The 12,038-nt window shown below is 37.4% G+C and overlaps 1 protein-coding gene across 4 annotated transcripts in view; it reads left to right on the top strand.

Annotated features, from left to right (window-relative positions):
• The window catches only part of LOC139975249 (uncharacterized), an 89,128-nt gene that overhangs the window by 36,227 nt on the left and 40,863 nt on the right, over positions 1–12,038 (top strand). For 2 of the 4 annotated variants that reach the window (XM_071982998.1, XM_071982996.1), the window contains exon 1: positions 10,349–10,699. The exons of 1 other annotated variant lie outside the window; for it this stretch is intronic. The gene's annotated coding sequence lies outside the window, so the exon portion shown is untranslated. Of the gene's footprint in view, positions 1–10,346; positions 10,700–12,038 lie in introns of those variants that run through there. One more of the 4 variants, XM_071982999.1, reaches the window with a different exon arrangement.

Here is a 12,038-nt window from a genome sequence, read left to right as displayed (position 1 = left end):
ACGCAAGTTCACAGTTTAGAATGTACCAATCTAAAATAAACAGTTGAGTATACGTTACTATGCATTTACCATGCAGTGATCAAGACCGTATACTACTATCTTCATTGCTACTTACACCAACCCCCCCCCCGCCCCCTCACTGCGCGCTCCACTGAATAAAAATTGACACCAAATAGACCTATAAAACGTACAACTGTATACACACTAAAATACCTGTCCGCAAATTGTGTTTAATCTACCGTCACTTCGTAGTGACGTCAGCCTTTCTCCCAACAATACTTGCAACACCCCCAGGGTTGTAATATACGTGTATCTGCGATCTAAAAAAAAAGGTAAACATGTGTTTTCGGCCTCACAACATATAATTTAGTAAAAAATGTCTCAAAACTCCGTCAAGCAGAGGTATGCTTTAGCCTTTCTTCCGTCGATATCATTTTGACAAGTGCACCTTGACAGGATGGTTTTAAGTAAAAGATTATTCGTGTTGAGATGTCAGACATCAAAGAAATGGAAAACGTCTCTCAGTCAACTCAGCGGTTCATTCAAGATATATAGACCTTATATAATATGCATAATGTCTGTAGAATGCTCTTTATGACGAATTGGGATAATGACGACGAAGACGACGACGACGACGATGACGATGACGATGTTGACGATGCCTACGACGAATGACGACGACGAATGACGACGACGACGACGATGACGACGACAACGATGACGACGATGTTGACGATGACGATGACGAATGACAACGATGATGACGATGATGACGACGATGACGACGACGATGTTGACGATGACGAATGACGACGACGACGACGATGACAACGACGACGATGATGATGACGATGACGATGTTGACAATGACGATGACGAATGCCGACGACGATGACAACGACGATGATGATTTCCACTCCATTGTGTACTTTGTGTTGTGAATAGCAGATCCTTGATATGTATGAATTTCTGATTAAACTCTACACTTTACTTCCTATAAACAGCAGAGAAAGACTCATGAATTAATGCGACACGACACCATCTGTCCATTAACCAATCGTGCATGTTATCTGAGGCCATGAAATGGCTTGGTTGTCCTTATTGAATGTTATCGTGTTGCTTCCATGAGTTGACCTTTTACGTGATGTAAGTATATGCTATATAGACTAACCCACTTTGAAAACTAAAGCCGCATATGAATGATATGTGCCGTATTGATAGGGAAGTGGTTTTATGGTAGGCTGGGTCGTATCAAAGTAAGTTCTTGCATAGTCATGCAGTGGTAAATCGTGTATAAAATGAAAAAAAAAGAGAATATTTTGTAAAGAATTTTCGGTTTCATTGGGGAAGTGAACATCTATCACTAGGCCTACATTACAAGACAAACTACACACATGGGGTCCTAGAACCCCCCCTCCCCAACCCCCCTCCCCCAAAAACATGTAGCACACAGTTATCTGTACATGTTGTATTTTGTATCACACTTTAATTTGCGAAAAATGACACTTTAAACATTTAAGGCTCATATATTTATACTTATAGTCTAATAATACAGAACATTACGTTACTTCATCAGCCTTTTATGCAACACAGATTTCGATAGAAAATGAAACACTTTTATGATCTCAAGACATGAATTTAAATTGCAATGTTTTCAATAACAAATGGTATCATGAATATTCATTTATTCTGTAGTTGTGTCGGCCAATCCCTGTGGTGGTTGTGTTATCAAAAATGTACAAACAAACAAAGGAGGAATAGTGGGCTGACATTAACAGAGGGTTTACGTTATGCATATTGTCGACGGTGGTCACTCTTTCGAAGAGCGATTTTAGACTTCATCTCAGAGTGAAATTTTAGACAATGTAGCTCTTTAAGAGTGAAACACTAATTTTAGAACAAAACATGCCACCATTTGATCACTCTTCGATAAAGAGTGACCCTTTAACGAGTGACCATCCTAGACAATTTTCAAAGAGAGAATTATTTTTCACTCTCTGGAACTAAGAGTGTATGTAGATTTACTGCACACGATGTTCGTAACGTAACGCACATGTTTCGTATATAGGCTATTTCATCAACTTTTAAACAAGCAAAAACGTATGTATACGCTATGCGCTCTGCAGACATATTCTACAGACGGTTGATAATTCAGTGTTTGTTGTTGCATGCGGTTCTGTATAATACCGCGCTAATGGCTATGCACTTATGCAGGTATGGTGTCTAGCCATCTGGTATAAGGGTCTATATATAATTACACAACCGACACATATAAACTAAGTTCTGAGCGGCGCCGACATCAAAATGGCTGTTATCGATATTATACGCACCCTGGAAGAAACGTAAACCCACAGTATTGTTATGAATGTCGAACCCTCCCCGACCCCACCCACCCCACCCCTCCCTCATTTTGATATGAATATTATGGCTTATTTCTTTCCGGTTAAGAACTATCGAAAGATGCAGCGTCGTGTACATGCAGCAGTGAACATTTAAGAGGTCTTTCATCACAATTTGTAAAATTCCTGCAAACAGGGAACAAAATCTTGCATAAAACATCGTTGTTATTAGAAAGCAGCACTCGCCCACTCCGCCACCCCTCTTCCCCTTTCTCTCCTCCTCTTTCTGCCCATCCCGGACGATGATCCCTATTTCTTATTTTGCTTTCCCTATACCCTTGCCTCACCCTTTCCCTTCCCTTCCCTACCCCCACCCCCCCCCCCCTCGGTCTCACGCCTCGGACAAATATTTCTAATAAGCAGTTACCTTTATAACACCATTTGTTGTGTCATATAAGCAAGGTAACATACCCCGGTATACTTCTGCGAAACATTTGCTGTTCTACATTTGTGAGATCAAGGTCCAGATTATAATCTATGTTGCTATATGCAACTGATGACTGAATGATTTCTTACTGTAATTTACTTACGTTGTTTTATAATTTGCATTGCTTAAGTCATGTGATACTTACACAAAAGTTGTAAATAATGCACAAAATTTTGTGTCCCACAGTTAAGATTAATTCCTTTTTTTTCATTTGTTAAACCTTTGACGTTTTTGCATATAATATCAACGTTCTCGGTGCCACAAATAACATATTAATATGAAAATGTTCAGGTGCCGTCAAAATATTAAGCTCTCTCCGTCAACATTGTAGCGATTTTCAAGAAAAGTGATTAATCGTTCAGATAACACGTTAACAATGAAACCGAAAATGGCAAAATGCTTGAATCTAATAAGTATGAAATGCAATATTTTGCTACAAGATGTCAAGATTATTATTTATCAAATGTCATGAAGTTAACAATTCGCAGCAATATGATAAATTGTTATTTCACCAAATTCAACATATTGCCACAAAATGATGGATTACGCTTATATGATCATTCCAACGGTTGGTAGCAATAACGATAAATTTATCATTTAATTAATCTCGAATTGCAGCAAATTCACAGAAAAAGATCTTCAAATTTTGACGGTCTCGTATTACGGTAACGTTTCCATAGATTAAATTTCCAGAAAATTTCAGATATCGCGAGACTGATATATTAACTATAGGTCACGCGTGTATATGGCTCCACCACATTATAAATTCAACACAAAATACATGTTAAATGACGTAGCATATATGTTAACACTACACAAGCGCCCATATGCAATCACATGTTCGTAGGAACTCTAAAACTGTTGAATTAATCTGTTCAGAATTACTGCAGCAACAAGATTAGTGAAGTACTTTGTAAGAATATATGTATTTAAATTTAGATATAAACAATGACAAACTGCTGAATATGAGTCACTATAGAAGTTACTATAGAAGTTACAGTAGAAATTACCCTACAAGTTACTATACAAGTTACTGTACAGGTTACTATACAAGTTACTATACAAGTTACTATACAAGTTTCTATACAAGTTACTTTACAAGTTACTATACAAGTTATTTTACAAGTTATTTTACAAGTTACTGTACAAGTTACTATACAAGTTACTGTACAAATTACTGTACAAGTTACTATACATGTTACTTGTACAGGTTACTATACAAGTTACTTTACAAGTTACTGTACAAGTTACTTTACAAGTTACTATACATGTTACTATATTTCTGCAAATTCTTGTCAAATATGAATAACTAATTACGTTCAAGAAAATGATGAAAAGTTCACATTTTACTGGAAAATGTGCAAAGAATAGTGACTTTGTGGTGGTGGGAGGGGAGGGCGGGGGGGGGGGTTAACGTGGTCATTGACTATTTTTATATTGCTGCGCATACTGAAGAAACATATATGGAGAATGAATGAGTGAGTTAGATATTTAAAGAAAAAAACATTTTCAGTTCAATTGAGGTGATGACATCATTCACTCTGCTGTTACCGGATGCATTCAACAAATACATTATGATATTCATTGTTATACTACAAATGCTATGATTATGCAGGAAATTTCCAGCATATTGTAAAGCAATCAATTAATCAACTATTCCGCTACCGGAATATCTCTTTTAACTGCTAGCATTGCGCTCGAGCTCACACAATCGATATGTATTTAGACATACAGTATACGGAAAAAGACGCAGTTCGGAATTTCGTGACGAAATTTCCAAATTTCTGCAGTCAATTAAACCATAGCATCCTCGTCTGTTCCAATCGGCGAACCTGGCGGCGAGGCTAGCATAACGCAAGTGCTCAGAACGAGGACAACAAAGAGAATATATATACAGGATGCAGATAAATGCGAATTTCGAATTGTGGGATCGGACAGAATTCTATACTTCTATAATTTAACGCGGTAGTGTGTTTGCTGTGTGTGTGTGTCGGGGGATTACGGGGCGGTGGGGTGGGGGGGGGGTTGCGGGGTGGTGCGATACGAGAGAGAACAAAGAGGAACATATAGTTCAGGGATTGGACAGAATCTATACTTATATACTTTAACGCGGTAGTGTGTTTGCTGTGTGTGTGTGTCGGGGGATTACAGGGCGGTGGGGTGGGGAGGGGGTGGTTGCGGGGTGGTGGGATACGAGAGAGAACAAAGAGGAACATAGTTCAGGGATTGGACAGAATCTATACTTGTATAATTTAATGCAGTAGGCTATATATGTGTTGGGAGGGCGAGGGAGGGTTCGGGGAGGGGAGGGGGCACGGGAGGATTGGGAGGATGAGAAGAGCAGGCGGAATGACCGCATTTTTCATATATGTTAAGCCTGCGATTGTTCGTATGTTATATGCCTCGTTTGTATATACCCTGCGAGGCTTTTCCTGTTTGCCGTTTGGGACTTAATTGAGCTTTTTGGAATTTACAACAATTTGATTTTTTCCCGACACCCTAAGCCGGTTCCTCCCCTCCCTCCATCCTCCCCTCCTTTCTTCCTCCCCACCCCTACCTAACCACCGTCTTTCAACTCCGTCAAGTTATTCAGAAAAATGGGATATATGTTGACATGCGATATTATCTGTCAACATATCTGAAAACGACTTTTCCAGACGTTGAAACTTATGCTGCTTGTGAATGCTTCGTTGGCGTATAGCAATAATCGCCGACACGTCATCGGTATAGTGTTTGATGGCATAGCCGCAGTTTGACCCGGGAACAAATGCTTCCATTGTGTTTGATTTGGCATTGGTTCAAGTTATTCAGACACCGTTAGGCTTGTTTACTCCGTCAACAGTGGCTTAGTCCCGCCCATAGTTATGATTCTATATTTAGTACATGAACGAACTGAAAACACACTGAAAACGGTTTGTAGAAATCATGAGATATATTTGTTTTTATTAAGTGCATAAAAATAATTGGAATGATGACGATATTTTATTAACTATAGGTGAGTTAACAAGCAAAGCCTAAACCCCCAATCAATCATCAACCACCGCTTACTACAGCTTTTCCGTTGATCTTAGTAAATTTCTAAGACCTGAAATGCCATAGCAATACGGTTAACTGATATTAACTAAATCATATACGATCTACTTTCAAATTCATAATATAAAAAAACTAGATTTTCCTCTCGAAAATTTGCCTTGGCAAATAATATAGGCTAACCGATTGTATTTGACACAAATATCTTGACTATTGTCCTCATTATTTTCTTCATGCAATATTGTTCACTGTGTCGTACGATATTTGTTTGACCAATATCATCCTTGCTATAATTAAAGCAAGCCTTGAATAAAACTCAGTAGGTGTCCTAAGCTTGCCGGGATCGATAACCAAACGAAAAATAGTTAACGCGATAGAGCAGGGATTTATAGCTATATATACTTCTTCTTTCTATCTTTTTACCGCGGCAGTTAACATTTTAGGGTCTTACAACCCCCCCCCCCCCACACACACACTACTCCAATTTCTACGTCACTGTGGTAGAATGAGGGTTACGATATCACAAGGTCATGATATATATACATATATATATATATATATATATAACAACTTCAATATTTAAATTACGCACACGCAAAACCCATCTGCATTTCAACAAATTAACATTGTAATAAATAACGAGAATCATAGAAATTGAAACACTGCATGCATGTGACTCAGTAATGTGATATTTAGATTTGTTCAAGTTGTTAGTCGTCATCTGCAAACGTTTAATATCCCCCAAATGGAATAGTATATATGTATGTATGTTTGTATGTATGTATGTACGGTAAACAGTATATTTCTTAGCCCTTTTGGATAAGTTGTTCATGATTTGTTCGCTCTCTTCTCTTTCAAATTGATAAAAAATGCTGGTTGGATTTGTGTCTACTTTACTATTAGTAACAACTTTGATTTAAATCGAGACTCATCAATTCTTCTCGGTCTGATTTGGTATATTTAATTACATCTATTTCTACATATTCAATTCAATGCACGTGCATATTCGGTTTAATATGTGTGTATATATATTCGCATTAATTAATACCCGTGCAAAGTATAGTGATTGCATTAATACAGGGAGGATATGTTCGACTGGTATATATATATATATATGTATTCGATTCCAATATTGTACGCGAAATCGAGACATACAATCAGTTTCATCGTTCCATCAGGTTGAAACTATAAGTTTGGCGCCAATGCTGCTCATCACGTGATACTTTCTCCACTAATTACCCCCCCCCCCCAGTTATAATATACATAATTGTTACGTGTATTTGTATACTACTAGCAGGCTAGGATGTTAGTCAATGAATCAAAGATCGGGTAGACTACTATCATACCCGCCGCACTTAGGTACCAAGGGTCTTAGACGTATAACATGCAATATATTTTAGTTGCACGTTTACATATAGACGATAGGATATGGAAGGTAATGTTTAGCCGTATTACCCAAAAAAAAAATGCACCCCTTCATTATAGAAAAGAAGAAAAAGAAAAACAGAAAGCTGGCGGGGAAAATACTTCGCAAGTTTAAGACCCAACACCCCACAATCCCACCCCTACGCAAACAGCGCCCTTTCTCATTCCTTCCCCTCTCCCCCACCCCCCCCCCCACCCCAACAGACACACACAAATGGGAATGAAAATGCGAAATATTTAACTTTGCTGAGTCGTATGTTATCGTATTGAGAATGTCATTATAACGCAATAAGACATCTCTCTGTTTTGTCCCCAAATCTAGACGAATGTATCAAACAATTTCCCATTCCTTCCCCTCTCCACACCCCCCCCCCCCCCCCAACAACAAACACACACAAATGGGATTGAAAATGCGAAATATTTAAAATTGCTAAATCGTATTTTATCATATTGAGAATGTCATTATAACGCAATAAGACTTCTGTTTTTGTGCCCAAATCTAGACGAATGTATCAATGTGCAGGTAGTTACATTTCATGATACATCGCACATGATATCTTCATTAAAAAAAAATTCTATTTATTATTACCAATTTTTTTCACAATGTAGAGGTATGGGGCAAATATATGTATAATTTACGGACAGCTATGATGCTTAATCTGAACATCGAGGAAGCCATTATAAACGATTAATGAAATCGATTTTTCGGTGGACATGTTACGAAATAGTTTACGATTTGATTGAAAGGATAGAAGCTTCACTCACAAACAATCCTATGATATATATATATATATATATATATATATATATATATAGGGAAACTTGGTTAATTATTACACATGTGCAAGTTCGAATTTACTCAGAGCTCGTTTTCTCATGTCCGCCGTATTTTATGGCCGTGTGTGTACATAATACTGTGTTGTGTGAGGTCGTTATGCGTGTAACACATTGTTGTATGTATGTATGTATGCTCTATCCGTATTACGTGAATAGGTGCTATATAGGTTGTATATACACAGGGGTTTGTCATGCAGAGCTGGAAACAGGCCAGCTTGTGCGCACAGAATATATTATTATGTTATTATGGGATTGTCGTATTCAATTCAATGGACAAATTCTAATAACCGTCCATACATCCTATCTAGCTCTACGGTGCTGTAATTGCATACAAGGAGCCGGGGTGGGTGTAGAAGGGAGGGGAAGGGCAAGATAATTACTTCCGAAATCGATCATTCATATTGCTAAACGTACACACAAACGTGCGCACAAATTGCCCAATGTACTTGTATAACTTCTGTCCGCTGCTGACAGCGCCCTGCCCCTCCCCCACCCCCCCAAAAAAACGCTATACACACACACGATTTAAAGGTTAAAGTTCAATGATTCAACTCACATTTTCATGCCCATAATGTGTCATTTTACGATCAATATGGATACGTGTAAAAAATGTAAATCTGGTAAAAAATAATAATTAATAATAAATAAAAAATAATAATAGGCTAAATAATAATAATATCAGTAATTTTTCTCAGTATCTCTCGGTCGGATGCGCTCTGTCGGGCTACGAATGACTCAACTGTTTTCAATCCCATTTATAGGCAGATTGAAAAGTAATTAAAAAAACAACAAAGACTGAAATATCATGTGGATTTATCGAAGTGGTTTATCGTGTCATATGTTGATAGTTATTAATAACAACGATAATATAAACGTTATGATGGCGACGGCGCTGACTGCGAAAAACATGTCGGCCGAAAATGTAGTTAATAATGTTATCTGATTCGCTTTATTATGAAAACAAAGGGTTCGATTTATATACGTTATATAGGATAGGATAGGATGCAATCACAGGTTTTGAACTCAAGTGTAAAATGTTTAGCAAATAACATGTTTATCAATTTGGTAGTTATGACTGTTTATACTTGTGTATAGTCTCAAAGATATGTCTATTGCCGACCTATATACAGTCCGTAATCCCCCCCCCCCCCGGACCTACTGCTCCACCCCATCCCCGCTTCAAATCCGTGTGCTAAATTCAACTTACAAGTGTGTAACTAATAAAGGAACAGGAGAACCCCTATTCACTCTCTATCGTGATACTTTATGGTAATTATATAGCAGAACCTTTTTGTTATGTAAAATATGCTCCATGAAACAGAGACATTGCTCCTCCATTTACATATCCTACACTTGTATTTATATTTTAGTTTTCGATTTAACGAGAAATTAAGTAATTGCCGAGTGTCACCGACCATTCTATCCATATATATATGTTTTTCTTGTACTTTCCCTCTGTTGTTCTGTCGTATATCATATGCAAATTATTGTGTGTGAGTGATATTCCATTTCTGATATTCTTATACCAAGTCGGTTCTTTGTAAAAAAAAAGCCTTCCTTGCTTATACCACGGGAAAGTAGACCCCTTTTAACGATCTGAATACATTTACACATTATACATATATATAGCCTATCCCCGCACGACGGCTTAACATAAACGCAATAATCCCGGCAAGCTTATAAGCGCATGCATACAGACAATAAATCGACACAAGCTAGATTGGGTCTCATATCGATCTGTTCCACTAACAACCCCCCTCTAAGCGCTAAAATAAATAAGAGGTTATTCTGCCAAGTTTATAGAACTCTTCCAAACGTAAACCCTCCTGTAAACCTTGTCCCGAACGAAGACCAAGGCGAAACAAGGTGACCGAACTATTGTCAAACACACAATAGCGCATGGAGTACTCCATTTACCTAGTTCTTTGTGAAGATATATATATATATATATATATATATATAGGAATAACGGAAAAACTGTTAAACTGTATATATATCTATATATAATTATATATATATTTATATTAATATATAAATATATACAGGCTACACTTCTTTTGTTTTTTGACAACGGAGTTTATAACTTCCCCATAGTTCAAGCCTCGGTCGAGAATAATTACATCGGTTTGTTTTACAGCGCGATGGACAAATGGAAATCGTCTAGTTGGGAGTAGGCCTTTACAAAAAATAATCACCCACGCATGCAACAGGATCTCAATAGTCCACGGTGTAAGTTATAAAGGGGCGGCGCGGTTTAGCTTTTTGTATTATGTGGTAACAACAATGAGAGAGATATTTATATACACACACACGCAGCATCCGCCATTACCGATCTAACGATGTATGCTGCGAACGAGCATCGAGTCTAGCTAGTATAGTTTATGTTTCAGTTCTGTGTTTGTGATCACGTAGTGTAGACGTCCAATTGCCTCGTGTATAAAAAGCAGCACGCAATACAGTGAGGATTTTTATTCGGGAATTATATCTCGTTCTCGAGGAGTCATATTTTAATTCTAAACTGTGGAACGAATGTTCAATGAATGAATAAACAGGAATATTCCATTATCTTTGTTTAGGAAAGGTAGGTTAATATGTTTGTTGTTATTTTTTTGTTTGTTACCGCAACATTTTAATGTCGTGTGCGTTGTGCAGGTCGGCACGGAGTCTTCTTTTTCCGGGAAGGACAACATATTTGGTAGTAGCACCAATTGTTTTGGCTGCCTGAGATATTTAATATTGATATTTTAATGTTCGTAAATGTAATCTTATGTTTCCGATCGGTTGCGCGGGAGGGGGGGGGGGGGAGGGACGAAATCCATTTGTGGCTGAATTTATTTGAAGTGTGTCAGATATCGGTAGGAATAAAAATAGTCCAGAAAATAATGTCGATTGGAAATAGAAAGGTTCGCTTGTTACTTGTAAGAAACTTTGATATACATTTCAAAATTTGAGAAGTTTTAATTCGGTAAGCTTTTATAGGTCTATCCGATGATTCAATCATTTTCACTAATATGAAGTCTTTTGTTAGAGGTATGGATATTATTATTATTATTATGATTATTATTATCATTATTATTTCAAATTCTAGTGCAGAATGGTGGTTGTAAATTAATATCGATCGAGAAATGAACAAGGAACTAGGACGGATGTTCGTTGTGACATTTTTTTGGCTGTATAATATAGTCGTTATATGGTATTGCGTGTTATTTGTGCAGTGTATTGCCACGGTATGAAAGTGTATCAAAACCGGGGGGGGGGGGGGGAAATGAATTCTAAAGAAAAACATCAACAGCCTTTGGATTATTTACACCAAAAACAAAACATTAAAGTGAAACCAAAACATCATTTTGAAACATGAATATCTGTTACGGTTTCATTCCGATTCATTCCGGAACTATTTCAAGATTTCCAGAAGATTTGCCAGGATTGACCATTCTGGCGTATGTCCCATAATTATACGATCTTAAATGAGATATCGCAACCCGTGGCCGAGTTTAATTGCCTATTAAAAAGGCTGGAAATTTTCCTTCAATCATACATTGAGTAAGGGGACAAGTTATTGAGGTGGTGTTTTCAACTAACAGTGTGGAATAGTTTCATTTTCCATAAAAAAATGCCACCTTTTCAGTCAATGGATAATTCCTATAATCTTGTGGAACGGTAAGGGGGGGGGGGGTATTTGACCAAACATTGTTATCGGAAATTATTACGCAAATGTACATTTTTGTTATATGTTTGTCAAACCAGGCCGGTTCATAATCCGAAATTCAGTATTTACCAAGTTATACGGGATGAGGTTATTCGGAGCTCTACATATCAAATTGTATAGGTTATATCTCTCTATTTATCTGAGTACACGGGATGCCGGGTTGGTTGCTCTCCGTGCAGTCATTTTAAATTGCCCAAAATTGTACGGTTTT

The sequence above is a fragment of the Apostichopus japonicus genome, chromosome 10 (assembly GCF_037975245.1).
Source record: "Apostichopus japonicus isolate 1M-3 chromosome 10, ASM3797524v1, whole genome shotgun sequence".
In the NCBI taxonomy this organism is placed as follows: Eukaryota; Metazoa; Echinodermata; class Holothuroidea; order Aspidochirotida; family Stichopodidae; genus Apostichopus; species Apostichopus japonicus.
Note: the sequence above shows the minus strand (reverse complement) of the source record. Positions and strands in the feature narration are given on the sequence as shown.